We start from the raw sequence: 20,566 nt of genomic DNA on the forward strand, positions 1-20,566 counted from the left end.
TACTAGACCATTTCATATCTATCCAACTCTCTTATAATTTATAATTTAACGTAGAGCTTAATATCGAAGTAAGTTTAATATAAGCTATGATGAAGATGTATTTAATGAGTGTATATGTTCGTGCTGTTAAAGCTTAACCCGACTAACAGATGCACATACGTGAACTTCGGTTAGTAGCAATAAAAGTAATACATACACAACATAGGGGAAATCATCAGACACGCGAGTAGTTAAAATAAATTTTTGAGAGCAATGTTTCAACATGAACTATATTGTAATATTTGGCAGTAATTTTAATAGTTACGGTTGTGGAAGAAAAAAAAATGGCCAGGAGGTCCTATACAGCAGCAGAGAAGAGCTTGCCAGGCCACAAACCTATGAAGGATTGGTTAACCCTCGCGAAGTGCACAATTGCAAGTGGCGATTGCATACTTAGGCCCCTACTTGTCCCACAAGATAACCAAAGAAAATCTGCAGGTTATGTGGAGGGCAACCTCAAAGGCATGGGTCACCAGGGATATCTTCGTCCAGTACGTAAACGTGGTCGTTGGTCCTACCATCAAGAACTACCTCGCCACAAATGACTTAGCCGTGAAGGTCCTTCTGGTCCTCGACTATAGGCCCTTCTGGTCCTCGACAATGCTCCTGCGCACCACCAACCCTCACAGAGAACTTCTACAAAGAATTCAAATTTACCGAGGTCCTCTTCCTTCCACCCAACACCACCCCTATCCTGCAGTCCGTGGACCAGCAGCTGATTTCAAATTTCAAAAAGTTCAATACCAAATACCTGTTCAACGACTGAAGAACGCATAAAAAATGCATGTGCATCAGTGACTCCCAAAATGTTGTCAGATGCTGGTCAGGCATGCGTGAGACGGTGGATTGATTGCTACGAGAAAAAGGTGGTGCACACGTCGAGGTGTCCCACTGACTTAGATATGAACATCCCAAATCAAAGATGGTACCACGGATATTCTCAGTGAATGTAGATTTTACCATGTGAATTTCATCCACTTTGTTTCAATCAAATTTTCAGTAAACAATACAAAACCATGAGTGACCTGAAACACCCTGGTATATAGTATATATATATTATATATATATATATATATATATATATATATATATATATATATATATATAAACGCGTACGCGCACATATATATATATACACATGCACGAGCCCGATAGGAAGGAAAAAGGGTAAGAAGGGATGGAAAATGGGTGACATGTAGAAATAACCTAAAACGACAGATAATAGTGTAATTCATAGTTTTTGAGGCCACTGAGATGAATAGTGACACTCCGGGTGTCCATTAAGTCCAACTTCAATCCCATAAGAAGAGGGGATGGGAAGGGAAGATATGTAAAAGTGACCTAAAACAGCAGATATTAATGTCTAATCCATACATTTCAAGGCTGCTGCGATGAATAGTGACACTCCCGATGCCCTTTGAGGCCAAATTCAGCCCCAATAGGAAAGCCGGGGTTGGGGGTGGGAAGGTAGTGACATGTAAAAGTAAACAAAAACAACAGCTATTAGTGTCCTATCCATAGTTTTTGAGGTCGCTGGAGACAGTGTCACTCTTGATGTCCTTTAAGTTTAAGTTCATCCCTGATATGAAGAGGATGTGAGAAGGGGTAAAAAATAAAATTTAAAAAATGACAGATATTAGTGTCTAATTCATAGTTTTCAAGGTGGCTGGGATAAATAGAGAGACTTAACAATAAAGGGAGAGTTGGAAGAGGAGGAGGGGAGAGAGATAGAGAGAGAGAGAGTTTATTGGTTGTCATTAATGAAAAGGCAAAGTCTTGGGATCGTGATAGAAGAAGCGAGGAATGTAAAGGGTTTTTCGTATAAGGTAAAAGTTGTTGCCACTGAGAGAGAGAGAGAGAGAGAGAGAGAGAGATAATCCTTGTATTCCAAGGGAGAGACACGACAGTTATATTACTGGGAAGCTATGTGTAACACATATTTTCTTCGTATAACAAAAGTAAATAAGAATCCTGTAAGCGCAAATACCTTAAATAACTCCAACTTTATCACCGGGCACACGTCTAGAACTTGAGTTTAACATATGCAAACAACACGATCTCGTTTCACTTTCAACCAATTCACTGTCAGAACTTCGTGATACAAATACTTAGAGGTCAGTGTTGATCAGTCGCCGTATGGCGTTGGGACTGAGAAACTGAGACTGAGAGATGAGGAGGAATAGCCAGGCTCCCCCTAGCCAGCGCTGCCCGTTGAACCCGTCCCCCCCTAGCGTTCGAGTTACCAACATTTGATTAAGGGAGAGTGATTATGTTACTCTCGACAAAGTTTATTAGTAATAATATAAACCAGTGAAGTGAAATAATGTGTAAACGTTTAAAAATGTAACTTTACACAAATCTGTCACGTAAGTTAAGACATATTCTTGCATTTCATTATGTGCAACTATAATAGTGACCAACATCAAACGTTTTGTTGATGCCAGACGTAGAACTTTTGGGTACATATTTTTTCTTATCAAGACAGTGTAAGCATACATATTTAATAGTATATATATATTATATATATATATATATATATATATATCTATCTATCTATCTATCTATCTATATATATATATATATATATATATATATATATATATATGTGTGTGGTGTGTGTGTGTGTGTGTGCGTGTGTGTGTGTGTGCATGATTAACTTCTTATTAGTTTGACAATATTTTCTAAATCTTCTTTGTTCTTCCAAATTCAGTTGGTGGAAAAAAAAATACAAGAACCGAGATTAACTCTTTGTTTCATTTACTGATAAACGCAACACCACAGCTGTTCCGTCACTCGTCGTCACCTCTTCAAAGTGAATAATCTGGACATTTTTTAGATTTAGCTGGCCTTATGCCAGCACGGGCTCTTGCTCATGAGCAGCCCGTAAAAAATCTGGACGATGTTGTAGATTTAGCTGGCCTTATACCAGCACGGGTTCTTGCTCCAAGAGAAACCCGGACATAGCGACCTATTGTTCTGATACAAGTTGCAGACGAATATGTAGCGTCCAAACAATAATAATATTACAATATTCCCGTAATAATAATACAATAAATTATTACAATAACATTATTTACAGGATGTACAATTTTAATGTATTCACAGTTAAATAAGTTGCATTGTAATAAAATTTATAATAAAGCATAATTTAACTTGTGAAACAATGAAAACAAAAACCGCGTGACCTGGTGGTAACGAACAAAACAACATTACGAATGCGCCTACGGGGATAGGAAGATTGGAAAGGGTTGGGGCGGAAAGTTTTCGTGGTGCGTTGTGTAACTTGTGTTCCTTGCAGGGCGTCTGCTAGATGGGAGTGATCTTTCTGCTTCTAGTTGTCTGTTCAATGTAGGTTTATGCAATAAAATACAGATTCAGCTATGACTGATTGATCTATGGTGACTGCTAAGTTCTTAGTAGATGATATCTGTATTCTCTCTTAGTTCTTGTGTCGTAGGTTTCCGGTTGTGATGGTCTATGTAGAGTTGTGGGATGGATCCTTTATTTCTGTGGGCCTCCAACAGCCTTTTCAGGGTTGTGGACGTGTAATCAACGTAACTTTTTTTTTTTTTCGGAGGACTAGCGCATCCTCTTTTGGGCAGGTAAAGCGGTAAACGACGTTGGTGCGTTTGTCCTCGTTTTGGTTGGGTCTCTATTATTTTTCATTATCAGAGATGTCAAAATGGTATTACAGGAAACACGGGTGTTATTCCTATCTTGATGATGTTGGTGACCACCCTTTTCTTTTCCTAAAATCTGTTATTATATTCAGTTATATGGTAAATGATGATATTCTTATCGTCGTCACCTGGTTTCTTGGTTTCGTTGGTGTAGAACTGTTTGATTCTTCTTAGCGTTACGTCTTCGATCAGTTTATCTAGGAAGCCATTATTCGTCAAGAGCTGTTTGGCTCCCGATTTCCAGGTGGGTCTCGCGCCATAACCCGCCTCTAATGAAGATAAACAAATTTCATTGAATTAGAATGAGTGTCTTCTGATAAATGGGATAAACTTAAAAAAAGAAAACTATGCTTTAGTGACCTATGCAACGTGAACTATGTCGGTAAGAAAAACATGTAAAATTCAAGTAATAAAATACGTGAAGTTATTTTCGTACAAAGCATATCTGAAGTGCTTACACGTATACTGATAAAAAAAAAGAATATAAACACACACACACGCACACACACAACACACACACACACACACACACACACACACACACACACACACACACACACATATATATATATATAATATATATATTATATATATATATATATATATATAGATATATATACATATATATAATATATATGTGTGTATATAGGTTTTATATTCTCGGAATTTTCAAGTTCTTTGTTCGTGTAGTCGTTCAGATATGTTTGTACTAAAATAACTTCTCGTAAACTGCAAGTTACTTTACATGTTCTTCGTGCTGGTTTAGTTCATGATGCATATAGGTCACGAAAGCATTAGATTTCGTTGGGAAGTTCATCTGAAGGCGGTTAATACTTTTCAGTGAAAACAAAAAGTAAATAAAATTTCCCGTCTTCCTCATCAGCGGGGGAAGGATTGTAAACATCAGATACTTGAATTGCTACAAAAAGGTCCCACCTCCTGTGTTGGCGTTAGGCCTCGCGGGATATCCCCAGGACTCTCGGAAATCTCAAGGTGAAGTGGGTTGGCTTCCTCTCCGCACATTGGGAAATCCGGTGACACCAGCTGAGCGTGGGGGAGGGGGAGGGGAAGGATGACGGATATTATCTCTTTGGTGTAGATACGAAATGCTGCTGCTGTTTCGTATTCACCAATTTGACTTGTAAATTTTGCATTATAGGAATGATGTGCTTTTGAAGGATATTACCCGAAAAAAGGTTTTCTTTTGGAGGGCATTACATTTCTTACTTTTGTTGTTATTGATTTTGCATCTCTCTCTCTCTCTCTCTCTCTCTCTCTCTCTCTCTCTCTCTCTCATGGAGGTGTCCCCCTGTCGTGTTTGATATTCATTTAGTTATCTATCGCTTTTAAGGGAACTGGCGGCTTAAGGTGCTCCGTGTTTATAGAATATAGGGCAGACTTTTTTTTTTCTTTCTTATAAAACTTCTGGTGGTTCTCCTTTATTTTTTCGTGTCCATATATTTTTATTATCACTGATATTTTATAAAGTTGTTGTTGTTGCTCTAGTCATTGTCACAGTCATCGTCCTCACTCTTTTCCGTGTTTATTTCATGGTGGTTGATGCTCTTATCTTACCTGTTATTATTATTATTATTATTATTATTATTATTATTATTATTATTATTATTATTATTATATTATTATTATTATTATTATTTCGGAAGGAGACCCTCTCGTAGACATGTTTTGTTAAAAATGACTGCTGCTTCAGCACTATTAATCTTATAAAGAGTCTTCTCTATCTTTCTGATGACGGCTTTCTCGTTGTTGCTTAGACTGGCGAGCAACGCACCAAAGGGCATGGTAAAATTCGGTTGAGTCATTTGATTTATTATTGCTTATACAATTCTCTCTCTCTCTCTCTCTCTCTCTCTCTCGTCTCTCTCTCTCTCTCTCTCTCTCTCTCTCTCTTTCTAACGCGACGTTTCCTCTTGATCGATCAGGAGGAAACGTCGCGTTAGAGAGAGAGAGAGAGAGAGAGAGAGAGAGAATTGTATAAGCAATAATAAATCAAATGACTCAACCGAATTTTACCATGCCCTTTGGTGCGTTGCTCGCCAGTCTAAGCAACAACGAGAAAGCCGTCATCAGAAAGATAGAGAAGTCTCTTTATAAGATTAATAGTGCTGAAGCAGCAGTCATTTTTAACTAAACATATTATTATTATTGTTATTATTATTATTATTATTATTATTATTTTATTATTATTCTACGCCTACGGAATAATACCAGCACTGACGACAACCCCTGCTTGACCTGGACCTGATATCTTGTTCTAATAAAAGATTCCTTCAGTATTATTATTATTATTATTATTACTATTATTATTATTATTATTTATTTTTTTTCCTATATCTCATATCGAGGTTCACTGGAATCTCGTTGATGTTCCTTGAACAAAATTCCTATGTGGGTGGTCGTCATGAAATATCTCTTGCATTTCAGTAGACTTGTCATACATGACATTTGCAATTTAATTTTCCCCTTGTATAGTTAAATACGTTGCTCATAAGATATTGATGTTCTTTGCAGCGTGCCTTTGGCCCCTAGTTGCAACCCCCTTTCGTTCTTTTACTGTAACGCCTTTCGTATTCGCTTTCTTCCATCTTAATTTCCACCCTCTCCTAACAATTGATTCATAGTGCAACTGCGAGCTTTCCTCCTGTTACACCTTTCAAACTTTTACTGTCAATTTTCGTTTCTGCGCTGAATGATCTCATAGGTCCCAGTGCTTGGCATTTGGCCCAAATTCTATATACAATTCATAAGGCTAGTGACCATGGTAGTTGTGACGCCAGATAACAAATAGTTAATTCAATCAATGTTTGGTGGTGCAGCTGGGGTCTAGTTATCACAGTTTTGCCTGCACCAATTCTTATGTACATTCATGATACATGAAGTGTCGTGGGACATCTGCGTGGTTTTAAGGAGCTCATGTTGGAACACTTGTAGTAATTGATTTAGAAATTAACTGAGAATGTACAGATGAGCAACTACTATGTGTCATTCATGCAGCAATGATGTATTCATAGTTAGTGCATATATTCAATTAATATTTTGTAGTCTTTAAAGAATTGCCTTAATTTTCATATCAGGGTTATCATAGTTGCCAGTGGTGTAACTTTTCTATATAATTATAGAGGCTTCGGACTCGGTTGCCTGTGGCAAAGAGCGAGAGAGAAAGTTTGAAGCCGCGGCGAAAACTTGTTTGACCTAAAGGAATGTAACACAAACTCTCTTGGGTAGTGTTGCCAGCTATTTTTTTATTTCAAGTCAACAAGAAAAATCCGTTGATGGCGGGTGACATATGATACAAAGGCTAAAATATTATTATATGGTTTAGTACATTATTTCACGTGTATTCGCTCGTAATCTGCAAGAAATTGGTAAATAGCAAAGACAATCAATGTTATTTATTTCACTTGCCTAACCATATCCAAAAAATATTACGTTATTCCCCAATTAATTAGAGGAAAATTAAGGCAAATACTAGGTTACTTCTTTTATTTACCTACTTATGTTCTCATTAAAGCAGTATTCAATCAAGTTTGTTTCTGCCCAGAACATTGTGAAAAATGGCTGGTGTTCCATTTCAGTCCTAAACAACACTGGTAGCAGGAAGGTTGATAGTTCACGGTACTTCCTCATAGGCCTTCTCTCGCCAGTAGATGTCGATAACGGAGTATAATTTTAATGTACGTATATATATATATATATATATATATATATATATATATATATATATATATATATATATATATAATATATATACTATATATATATATATATATATATATACACATACACACACACACATACTCACACCACACACACACACACACACACACACACACACACATATATATATATATATATATATATATATATATATATATATATATATATATATTATTTTACATGTACATATTTTTTTTTATAAGAGGGAGGGGTGACTGTACAAGGCCCTAGTTCTTTGAGGAAATTGTAGATTCACAGGCGCTGAATAACCCTCATAAGTTCCGCGCCAACATAGGGTATATTTGGTGCCCTTATGATTTTTGCTAAAAGAAAACATTAATCTGTTTTGAAATTTTTTGTTTTTTAAAACATTTGATAAGATGACAGTTCTTTTTGCATTATTTGGGAAGTAAAGGGAGGCTAATATATATATTCACACGTATTGACGTTAGTTATTTTTTAATATCTGACAGATCGACAGATCCTTTTTGGAGATTCAAGACCTGAATCATGCTAAATCTTTTGTAGATTTCAGAATAGTTTGTATCTGGGAAGACTTGAGTTCCTATAGGACAAAATCCACCTTGATAAAGACCTCCCTCACACCCTGGGGCAAAACACCCTTCGGGACAGTATACCTTCTTTGGACAAAAACCCATCAGGACGAAAGCTTGGAAGACAAAGAACACGAAATTCTAAAATGATTCTACAATAATGAATGCGATATGACGATGGTACTGTAACAGTGTTAACACTTCTGTAATAAATATAGTAAAGGAAAAAATACAGACCTTAAAGTATTCTTGACCTTAAAGTATTCTGGATGAAAACTTTCGACTGCACTCCTGTTGTGAATCATTCTCTCTCTCTCTCTCTCTCTCTCTCTCTCTCCTCTCTCTCTCTCTCTCAGCAGTAGGTACGTTCATGAAGTCATTCATACTTAGACGCATTATGTTAAGGTAACATAAAGAAAATTTCCCTCGAACTGGTCTGATGAAAATTTAAAAAAAATGTATACTTTTAGTAACTCAAAATGTAAGACGCTGTTTTCAAATCACGTGCAGGATTCTCTCTCTCTCTCTCTCTCTCTCTCTCTCTCTCTCTCTCTCTCTCTCTCTCTCTCTCTCTCTGTGTGTGTGTGTGTGTGTGTGTGTGTGTAGGGCCTTGACAAAGCTACATGGAAACATTCTACAGGTATTCACTGTGTGTATACCGCAAACAAAATCTTTCTTTATGACTTATTTTTTGGAGCACGGGACTGGTCCTACGTTTGCAGTTTGTTAAGCTTTAAACGATAATCAGAACGGAAGTTCTTCGGGTGCAATTTACGTAGATGAGATAATGACACTTCCGCCGTGTCGAGTCAAAGACTGCGAATTCTGTGGCGGTGTTCGCACAACCACGATTTCTTGATATTTTATCATCTATGCGTCGACGTTTGCACTTGGCACATACTAAATTGAGGTTACAAGTGTGTGTTAATATTTTATCAGACTAACCCAGACACGAATAAATAATGTTTAGGACAGAATGTTACGAGAGCGATCTACAAAAAAAAAAAAAAAAAAAAAAAACTTCCTAATTTGTGAGTTACTCTTGTTAAGTATTCATCATATTTTTATCTCGTTTTTTCGTACATTTGACTATTCTGGGTTAAAAGTTGGATATGCAGCCATGTCCTTTCTAGTTTTGTGAACTGCGCATTGTAAATATTAATGATAATAATATCTCTGACACCCACAAAGGGTGGCCATTTATAACCAGTCATGGGAAGAGGATTGAAGGTCACCTTAGAAACTCAGAAAGCTTTAGTTAGTTCAGTGCAAGTCCTTCCTGAAATTAAAGTTCAGGAGCGGAATCTCATTTTCCAGTTGCCAAGACGTCAAATATATTACAAGCTAAGTTGCCAGAAACACCTTCATAACTAATTATATTAACAACAATGTTGCATTCTGCTTTTCTATTTGGGTAACATTGAGCAAGAAGAAATACCAGGAGTATTTTTCTCTGCACAGAATGACCATAGTCATTACGACGCCAGTTTTCAGAAGGCAGTCAACCCAGTGCTATGACACTTTGCAATGGGTCATTTATATATATATATATATATATATATATATATATATATATATATATATATATATATATATATATATATATATATCAACTTTCCAACTTCAATCCTGAAGGAGTATACACACATACATAGATATATAAATATATGTACATTGTAACATTAAGCTGTTTACTTTTGTTCTTGGCACTTATTAAAGTTTTCACTTATTTGATTTTCTTTCGAGCCTTGATTAGCTGAATAGGGCCTGTTAGCTCCCACCAAGGCTTGTTTAGTTTGTAATTGATACCTCGCCCATGAAGTTTGTCTCTTTCTTTGCATTTATACGAGCACTGAGGTGTTTAGCGTCTTTTTCTCAGCGCAAGATTTTTGTTGATTGGGTTGTGTTTATGGAGTATGGAACCATTTCGGGTAAAAAATAGTACAGACGGTGTCAGGTAGAAAAGGGTGGAGAGGATGTATTTGGTTTTAGTATTTTTTTGTTTTACATAAACATAATGAACACACTTCACGTCTATGCCACTAGTCAACATTAAAAGAGTTGTCAAAGTAAACTTGACTGATGACAACTGCCCAAGAGTTTGAGGGGAGAGTTGGCACCCTAAGACCACACTGTAGAACAATATTCCCAACAAGGGAGAATAGATTAAAAACAGTGCTATAAATTCTCCTTCCCGAAGTATTCTAAAACATTGCCGTAAGATATCAACACCTTGAGAAAGTAAGCTGTACTACTTACATGTTATTCGAAAGTCAGTTTTTGTAATGAAAAGTTGTACCTAAGATCTTAAACTAGTCACTAACATTTAATTATGTACCATTTAAGCGTAAAAATCAGATTACACATACAAAAGAGATTGCCTTTTAATGCAAATGTTTAAGGATTTTGTGTAAGTTTAAACCTGATAATTTAAGATTGTCAGTAAACGATTTTGCAAAAGTGGTGATTTGAACTAATTTTAAATTTGGAAAAACTAATTTCTCTTAATTCAACAGTTACTAGGTTTTTCAAGATAATCCAAAGAGCAAATATTAAATTCGGAAGTGCAGTAGACCTGTAGTGGTAGTTAAGGAATTCAAGCTTTTTTGGGGTGGTTTGAATCTCTTGTGGAAGAATTTGCTTTTAGTTCCTGCATTTCCTCACAAAGCATCTAACCATTCATAGTACTCGTTTTTGTGTTTTTTTTTCTATTTACTGTGGAAGTTGACTTCTGTTGGTGCAGCTTCCAGATTTTCTACACAGTTTCTTATGGTGTTTTTGAACATATCCTGACAATTGAATAAGAAACCAAATAAGTTTAGAAGTTCTTTTAGTCGTTCCAACCTTGCCTAAAATGTGTGTAGTACTTCATCAATCACTTGATTACAATAACATACTCCTCAGCTTTTTGATCTGATAGTGGTTTATCTGCAGATTCATAATGACAGCATTTTATTTTCTTGCAATAGTGCTTACTCTGACTCTTGAATACAGGCTCTGCATTTAGGTCTGTGGCAAGTTTGGCATCAATCAAGACTTCATCAAAATCTTTCCTCACTGTATGTCTTTAACCAGTTATAAAGTTTTGGACTAAAGAAATCCTTGTAGCAACATATGTGGTATCACTATGAAGTTACTTACTCACAAAATTCACTTGAAAAAGTAAGTAGTGCAGAAAACTAGTGACCCCAAAAACTTGTAATTCAACTAACAAAGCAGCGTCACTTTTTCCTTGGTAATCATTTCTTTCTTGTGGTTTTTCTAGTGTGTCACAAACTTAAGCAGCTTTGGCACTCTTCATTTCGTCATCCCATCGTATTTCAGAAGTTTTGCAGCTAATTTTGCATTTATGCAGTGTGTAAAAAGGATGTAAGATGTTGTAGAGTTCCAAAGACAGTCTATGTATCTAGACATGCTTTGGCCACGTTTCCTGAGACTAGTTTGTGTGATACGCACATGGCATCGGAAAAGTCTTAAATTCTTATTCATATGGGTACCTCGATTTTTCAATATTCAGTCGTGATTTTTCAAGATCACACAGAAGTGTGTTGCTACTGTCCACCACTAAAAACTTGATGAAATGTTCATAATGTCTGGAAACATTTGATACACACCATCAGCTACACACCTTATTACCCATTATAAATCCTCTCGATGGCTTATGACTACCATCGTCCCTTTAGCTGCAACCCCTTCCGTTTCTTTTACTGTTCCTCCATTCATATTCTCTTACATCGTATTTTCCACCCTCTCCTTATATTAGCAGTTGCTACGACAGATAATTTTTAATCAATCAATCAATCAAACCCTCTCCTCATGATTGTTTCATAGCGCAACAGCAAAGTTTGAGATTTTCTACTCCATTTCATTCCAAGCCATCTTCAAGATAAGCAAACTTAACAGCAACAAAAGAAAAACTTTGAAAATGCAATGTATACCAGTTAATGTTTCTGAAAGAAAGATGTTCACGCATGGGGGAAAAGCAAGAAAGATTCAGTATCATTATTCTAGTCATGTAAACACATCTCTTTACTAGTTAAACCAGTTTAATGTATGTATTCGATAAACATAGATGCCCTTATAAATTTATAAGGCACCTTGTGAATCATTTTGCTCTAGGCCCTGGGACACTGCCTGATTGCCGAGTGCTTGGTCCAGTGGTTAATTCTTAAACTTTTTTGCCCTGCGGCCCCTCTGTATATTTGAGAGCGCGAGAAAATTCATGAACAAGATTTGAAATGAAAAACAAACTGACTTATATTTTCAGTTTTTGGCCTGTTTTGAGATAATAATGAGAAAACTTATGACAGCAGTGATATTGTGGTTGGTAGTTTTGCAATTAACATGAGAAAAAAAATAATAGGCACCATCTAGCAACCCTGCCAGCGCACCCTTGGAAGCCACTGGGGGCGCGTCCCCCGCTTTGAGAATCACTGGCTTAGTCAACCCCTTGTGTGACAACGCGTATAATATGGCCAGGCAGGCTCACGTGCGTGTATAGTACAGGGCTTTTGAAATGTGGAGTCGACAAAACAGAACAAGTCCCCGCTAAAATCATACGTCAAATCTAATGAAAACCTCTACGTTGCTGTTTAAAGAAAACGTTTGATAGAGAATATTTATTGGCAAACTTTTGTAAATTGCAGATGCTGTTTCTTTCCGTGGTAACACCCTTAGTAGCACATAAGTGTTCTGCAGTTATTTGAAGATAATAGATTATTATGTGATGATTATGTTCTAAGTACAATGTTAATGAGAGATATAAAATATGTGATTTTTACGCGTTATCAAGATGATGATAATTTTCCCTCGAATAAGTTTCTGTAAAAAATGTACTCATTCTAGACATAGAGGAGGACATATGTACACTTTGATACCCAATCTTCCTCCTGTAGTAGACCCCTAAGATGGGATATTGCAAATAGCCCCATACCTTTGGTATCCTTCCTTTTTTCAATGACAATAAGATAGACACATTTAATTTTTATGCCAATGCCAAATTGTGTATATTGGCTTTTGTTCAAAGTAACAACGGTATATTCTGATAGATTCAGATCATGCCGAATCTGTCGCCACCAAATAAAGTATTCAACTTCGTCAGGTTAAAGTGAATGCACGTCTGTTCATGTATGTTATTACTAGAGACTTCTGAAAGAGAGAAGCTATCACTCATAACTATTGTACATTCAGGATGAAGATCTAGGGAAGCTTCTGATGTTTGAGAACAATATGCAGATAATAGAATTGAATATAATATAAGGAGCAAATGGTGTGTATGCCTCGGTCTCTGTAGATATTAGAGCCTTATGAGCAGAATATAGGAAGCTTGTGACAAGAATACCATACTTCTTTTCGCAGCATTCAGTGTTTTTTTTTTTTTTTTTTTTTTTTTTTTTTTTTTTTTTTTTTTTTTGGTCAGAGAAGTCTGCCATATACACTAATTTTTCGTTTTTGTGATTATATTGACAAGAGAGGAAAATTGTCCGACATAAAATGAGACGATGATAATTAAAAAATGTTCATGAAGTTTCTTCATTAATACGGGCAATGTAATTGCAGTATGTAATTTCAGTATTTGAAGACACCATGGTGAGAGAGAGAGAGAGAGAGAGAGAGAGAGAGAGAGAGAGAGAGAGAGAGAGAGAGAGAGAGAGAGAGAGAGAGAGAGAGAGAGAGAGAGAGAGAGAGGAGAGAGAGAGAGGAGAGAGGGAGAGAAAGACGAGAGAGAGAGAGAGAGAGAGAGAGAGAGAGAGAGAGAGAGAATAACCTAATCTAAATCAGATACAGCAACGACAAGCCTGAATATCCAAACATATGTAAATTACATCAAGATAATACTGCCGACCTAATAACTGCGACTCTCTGGAATAGAATCTGTCGAAAGGATACAATTTAACCTTGACTCATTCAAAAGATGAAAGAATCGTAGAATTTAAGAAGTTGGGTTTGAGCTCTTTTCTGTCTTTTTCGGCGACAGACTTATTTAACTGGTAAATGGCCCATGTGATGAACTCGCTAATGATATGTCCCCAGTGGAAGCTAGTCTAATGACGTTACTGGATTGTATCTTGCGAGGTCACGTGAAGAATTTACATCCCAGAGGGAAATCCCTGAGGGAAGGACCACATTGAGTATTTCCCCCGATTTTGCTATAATTTTTGAACAGGTAATTATATATAAAAATAAAAGATGTTAAACTGAAATTTCTGAGTCTGGTTCCAGATAACCACACAAACGGGACCTAGTTTATAAAAGTTTGAAGAGAGCATAAATTTATTAACAAGACTATTTTTTTTTTTTACTAAATTGGTACATGTGTTTTTATGTTAGAGGATATTAATATGCTCAGACTTAGGTAGTGGCTAATATTCCTCGCTCAAATCAGGAAGACTTCTGTTATTTCTTACAAAGAGTAAGAAACTACTGTTCTGCGTTCAGAACAAAATAACTACGGCCATTCCCCATCAAGAGAAGGGAGACAATCTCCATTCCTTGTCCAGAGCTTTAAGAATATTGATATTCTTCGTTTAGAGAGATAGCAATACTGATGATCCTCATTCAGACCAAGAAGACTACAGATGTTCCTCATTCAGAGCAAGAGGACTACTGATGTTCCAAGTTTCAGAGCAAGAGTACTGATGACATTCCTCATTTAGAGCAAGAGGGCTGCTGATGTTCTGCATTCAGAGCAAGAGAAATACTGATGGTCCTCATTCAGAGCAAGAGGACTACTGATGTCCCTTATTCAGAGAGAGAAGACTACTGATATTCCTCATTCAGAGCGAGAGGACTACTGATGTTCCAAATTTCAGAGCAAGAGTACTGATGATATTCCTCATTCGGAGCAAGAGGACAGCTGATGTTCGTCATTCAGAGAGAGAAGACTACTGATGATCCTTATTCAGAGCGAGAGGACTATAGATGATCCTTATTCAGAGCAAGAGGACTACAGATGATCCTCATTCAGAGCGAGAGGACTACAGATGATCCTCATTCAGAGTGAGAGGACTACAGATGATCCTCATTCAGAGCAAGAGGACTACAGATGATCCCCATTCAGAGCGAGAGGACTACAGATGATCCTCATTCAGACCAAGAAGACTACAGAAGTTCCTCATTCAGAGCAAGAGGACTACAGATGTTCCTCATTCAGAGAGAGAGGACTTCTGATGTTCCTCATTCAGAGCCCTGAGTAGGTTCCTTCACGTGGTGAGGGAGTAAGGGATCCTGCCTTCGTTCCTGTGAAGGCTGGATCCTGACGGAACGCCTACAAAACGTTTGGCATTTACTGGCGTGGACATTCCCATTTTCGTCTAATTTGACTGCTAAGGCGAGTCTGAGATGGCGTCGTGGGTTGGGAAGGGTTTGCATTTGAAGATAATAGTGCGAGTTGTGGTGGTGGAGTCGCCACCTGATATGGTTTGGAGCTGAGAGATAGTAATGGGATTTTCCCATTACTGTGTCGAGGGCGGAACCATCTCCAGGGATTGGCCCATTGGAATTCGGGGGTAGGGGTGGCTGGTTTTTTGGGGATGGGACTCCTGGTTTTTTGTCTAGAAGCCCATCAATATGTTTGTGGTGGGGTGTTGATTCCCATTAGTGGGGGCAGAACTCCCAGCAGATAGATTGGCTTATATCTGGCCCACCACAAACGTATTGGTGCTACCCCGAAAGGGTAGGGTATGGGGTGGACCATTGGGAGTCGACTCTCACTTGAGCCATTAGTGGAGATTCGCGTGATTCGGGATACTTTCTATATAACCAAATGGTAATACTTATATGTATTTACAACTGTATGTGCATAAGTATATTTATGTATATATGTGCGGATGCATATGAGTATATGTGCCTGTATGCAAGAGCATAGGTGTGTGTGTGTGTGGATGTATGAGTTTTATTTTCTTTTTTCTCTACCCTAAATGTTGATTCGGACTACATACGTACGTCCCCTGGCTCGCCTAAAGACCATTCTTTAAACACCCCAGAAGCCAATAATAGAATAAAGCATTTGAAAGGTTTACATGTGGAAAATATTCCACTACAGTGCAACTATGAGGATATCTCGACTTCTTTGACTATGCTAGGTAATATAGATGAGATTCATATGAAGTTTCATGATACAGAGGGGAAATGGGAAGCTTGGGTAACATTTGATAAACAAGAAGATGATTTTAAAGCAACTTGTAGTTCTGATACTTTGAAGATAAGTAACTCATTAGTTAAAGGAGCCTTGACAGATAAATTTCCAAGAAACCTAGATAAACCAGAGTGGAATAAACCCTTATAGTAGTACCACTGGCAGAATAAGAACCCCTAACCTCCTAAATGGCTGGTAGCAAAAGCCAAGGAGGAGAATTTTACATGTTATGTTACTGCTTGGAAGCATGGCATTCCCAAGACCATTCATGACTTGCGGTCTACAAGGAAAACTGCCTCTATTTATTAAAGCATTATTGAAATGTAGACTGTGCTTAGTGTCACACTTTTTGCGGTAGCAATGAATGATGTTGCATCTGTTATAGCCAAGGATGTATCGAGTACCCTGTTTGTAGATGATCTTTTAATATCTGTTGCTGCATCACGAATGTCTGTTGCAGAAAGGAAATTACAGTTGACATTTAATGAGATAGTAAATTGGGCAGAACAACATGGATTTAAAATATCAGCCAGTAAGACTACTGTTATGCATTTTTGCCACATTCCACAGTGGGCCAGAATGGGACTTAGTGGGCCAGAATGGGACTTAGTGGGCCAGAATGGGACTTAGTGGGCCAGAATGGGACTTGAAGGGACAAAAATACTTTCAGTGCAAAAATTAGCTTTATTTGGGATTAACATTATTCTAAACCATTATAAAAGGAAAAGAATATTCTGTAATTTGGTAATTCTGTAAATCTTATTTTCTTGGGAAATAAGTGAAATCATGGAAACTAAAGCAATAATATTTTAATTGTAATACATTTTGTACAATAGCCAATAAAGAACATAAAAATACAAAAAAAGGTTCCTTTCAAGAGATTACATCATTGAAATAAGGTAAAAGCAAGTAAAATAAATGATTTGAATATGATAAGGAATGCAAGAGTAAATGCTAAAAGGAGAAGCCATTTGGCCTATATAAGAGAAGCGCGTAAATGATCTTCAGTTAAGGTACATGTCTCATAATGTTTATGGTCCTTCACTTGATATTTCAGAATCTGTAATGAGGAGCAGTCGAGCTTCATCTGGCAGATCTTTCTTAGATGTGTTTTTTGTCTGATTTCTTATTGATGTTATTAGGGGCTCGGATGAGCAGAATAACCATCGCATTAAGTCCTCATTAGTCTTTTTTCGGGATATTTTCCGGCAAAATGACTCTAAACTTCTTAAAGTCTTTGTTTTTGGCTTCTTGGGCCTCTTCGGAGTTAAGTCCAATTTGCAGATTAAACTGTTCAATCACTGAAACTCCATGAATAAGAATTCTATGCAAACTCTGAGGCATATAATGCCAATTGTACTCTTCCACGTACATTTTAACGGTACTGATGCATGATTTGAATGCTGTGACATTTATATCAAACCCAGATGATAAAGTACACAAGAGGATGTGCAAATTCTTCAGCAATTCTATCTTAATTCCAAGAATTTCACTTGATGTTTCAGCAAACTGAAAAAATCTTCTAGCTGTATTTCCATCATTTGACGTCCCAAAGCCGAATGTTGTGGCATATCAATCACTAATCCTGTCCTATCACGAAAAGCTTTTTGTATTTTCGATTTTTGTTGCTGAACCTTTGCTTTTCCCCTTTTGTTCTTGCCTGCCACTTCTTTATAGTCAACTTGTATGACAAGTGTAAGCAACATTCCATAGATCTTATCCAGGCATGTAATGTTGATAGTCCATACATGATGCCATCATTTGACAGGGGTCTCTTTGAAACTTTCTCTATGTCATTCATTAGCTTAGGTGATGCCCCACACAAAGAACAGCATTGCATTGAGTCGATGACAAGGGATAAAGAGGATGCCACTTTTCCATCTATCATTGTAATGCTCACATCATGAATGACGCTAACATTGTTTTTAATTTGAGTTGGTCTAAGTATATGGATAGCATTTTTTAAGTATTGCTCTTCTTCCTTTAAAACCTGTGAAGTTTCCTTCATGAATTTGAACCTTATAGGTCTACAAGAAAATGGAGATGAGGGCTTATTATTTTTCCATAAGATAATTTTCTCATTAACTTGTCTTTCCACTCAGCTGTAAAGGTACCATAAAAGTAACAAATAAACAGGACTCGAAAATGACATCTCGTTCTTGGTTATCACTTCGAATCTGCTTGTAAACACTTTGACCAGTTGTACCATCAAATCCAATTTTACAAATGAACTTAAACTGCTTTATTTCTAAATATGTTTCATTCAAAGACACTACTTCAAATATTCTCCTTGTTGTGTGGTCTAATAAATCTTGTAAGGTCACTTCTGCAGAATAATCAGTTACTAACCAATGTTCAGGAGAAGGTAAGCACTCTTCTTTGGCAGAACGAACAATGTTGTAAGAACGAAAAACTTTTGATTTCTTCTTAAGCGTTTTATTCCTCAAATTTGATAACTTCTTTTTGAAAGGCTACAGTTTAAGATCAATGCCAGAGCTTCATTTGCAGAAAAAGAACACTGTGATATTTTCTGATGAAGTACATTGGTTTTCAGTAGAAATTTGGGCTAAAGATATAGCCATTCTTGATTGTCCCTTCTTTCTTAGAACTCTTGATGCAGCATATGTGAGCCTATGAGGAGATATGTTAACAAGCTCTGCAGTTTTCCTTCGTTTTGTTTTCTCGGATGAGCCCTGAAAACTCAGTTCTAGGTCGTCCTCAATATTTCTTAGGAGTTTTTTATTTTTATGATCCTCATGATAATTTGGAAAAGTACAAAATTTAATTTTGTCCACCTGCTGGCCCACAGTGCATTCGAGAAATACATCCCGACCCAGACCTTTATTTGTATGATCATAGAATACCCTGTGTCGAAGAGGCACGCTTCTTAGGCCTCATATTCGACTGAAAACTCAATTGGCTTCCCCATCTCAAACATATAAAACTAAATGCCTTGAAGCTTTAACTATTTTGAAAATATTATCTAATACTAAGTGGGGTGCAGACCGGCAGACAATTATAAAACTGCACAAATCTCTTTATCATTTCAAAGTTACTTTATGGAAGTGAAATATAAATTTTCTGCATCATCTAACCAACTTGCTATCCTAGATTCAGTGCATCATGCTGGTATACGCTTGGCAACGGGTGCCTTCCGATCTTCTCCCGTCTTAAATTTATTGGTTGATGCAGGAGAAATCCCACTTAAGTTATATCGCCAATCATCAATTATCAGGGTTCAGAGAATCCCCAACTCTAAAGCCTTTCATGCAGCATAGAAATTCTTTCAACGACTTCTTTGAAAATCATCCAAGGTTTCCTAAGCATTTCAGTTTTAGAGTTAAAAAGGTCTTGGAAGCAATGGACATGTTAAGAAATCCTGTATGTCCAGTTAATTTGCCAATTACCCCAGGATGAGAATTACCTGTTGTTGAATTTTGAAAATATTTTAAAGGTATTAAAAGAGACAAATCAGATTCAGAAATTAAAACATTATTTTTAGAACATACTGCAGAGCACTCAGGCTCTACATTTGTTTTTACCGATGGCTCCAAAGCGATGATGGTGTCGGATATGGAGTTTTTAGCGATGATTTTAATCATAGAGGAGCCCTACCCATCATAGCATCGAACTTCACAGCGGAACTGTATCGAATTTTAACAGCATTGGAACATATTGCAACCCTCCAGAATTCTACTAATTTCACCATCTTTTGTGATTCCAAAAGCTCATTACAGGCGCTAGAAATTTTCAATACTAATCACCCATTTACACTGAAAATCACACAGTGGGTATTTCTACATCAGCGTAGAGGGATTACTATATCTTTTTGCTGGGTCCCAAGATTATGGTAACAGGAATGGAACGAAGTAGGACCAAATAAAACGAAAGAGTTTGCCCCATACCCTTGGAAATATGAACTTATGCCAAGGAAATGGGAAGGAACGATATATCGCCTCCGTATAGGACATTCAAGATTGACTCATGGGTATTTTATGAGTGGTGAATATCAACCTTACTGTGACGAATGCCTCATTCCAATCCCTATTAAGCATTTGCTAGTTGAATGTCTTAGTTATCGGGAACTGAGAGAACAGCACTGTAAAGACAAAGATATTGGGTGAAGAAGCACAGTATGATTATGAGTGTTATTGAGTTTTAAAAGAATTTGGTGCTCTTAAAGAAATTTAGATATTTCATTTTTGTGTGTGTAAATAATATATATATATATATATATATATATATATATATATATATATATATATGTGTGTGTGTGTGTGTGTGTGTGTGTGTGTGACGTATATATGTATGTATGTATGCATATATATAATGTATATACTATATATAATGTATATATAATATATATATATAATATATATAAATATATATATATATATATATATATATACATATAGTTT

The 20,566-nt window shown here is 36.7% G+C and overlaps 1 protein-coding gene across 1 annotated transcript in view; it reads right to left on the reverse strand.

The window, feature by feature from the left end:
- The window catches only part of LOC135195227 (ankyrin-3-like), a 73,152-nt gene extending 70,955 nt beyond the window's left edge, over positions 1-2,197 (reverse strand). The window contains exon 1 of the mRNA XM_064221499.1: positions 2,027-2,197. The gene's annotated coding sequence lies outside the window, so the exon portion shown is untranslated. The remainder of the gene's footprint in view (positions 1-2,026) is intronic.
- Positions 2,198-20,566: the final 18,369 nt, after the last annotated feature.

This window comes from Macrobrachium nipponense, chromosome 20, assembly GCF_015104395.2.
Source record: "Macrobrachium nipponense isolate FS-2020 chromosome 20, ASM1510439v2, whole genome shotgun sequence".
Lineage (NCBI taxonomy): Eukaryota > Metazoa > Arthropoda > Malacostraca > Decapoda > Palaemonidae > Macrobrachium > Macrobrachium nipponense.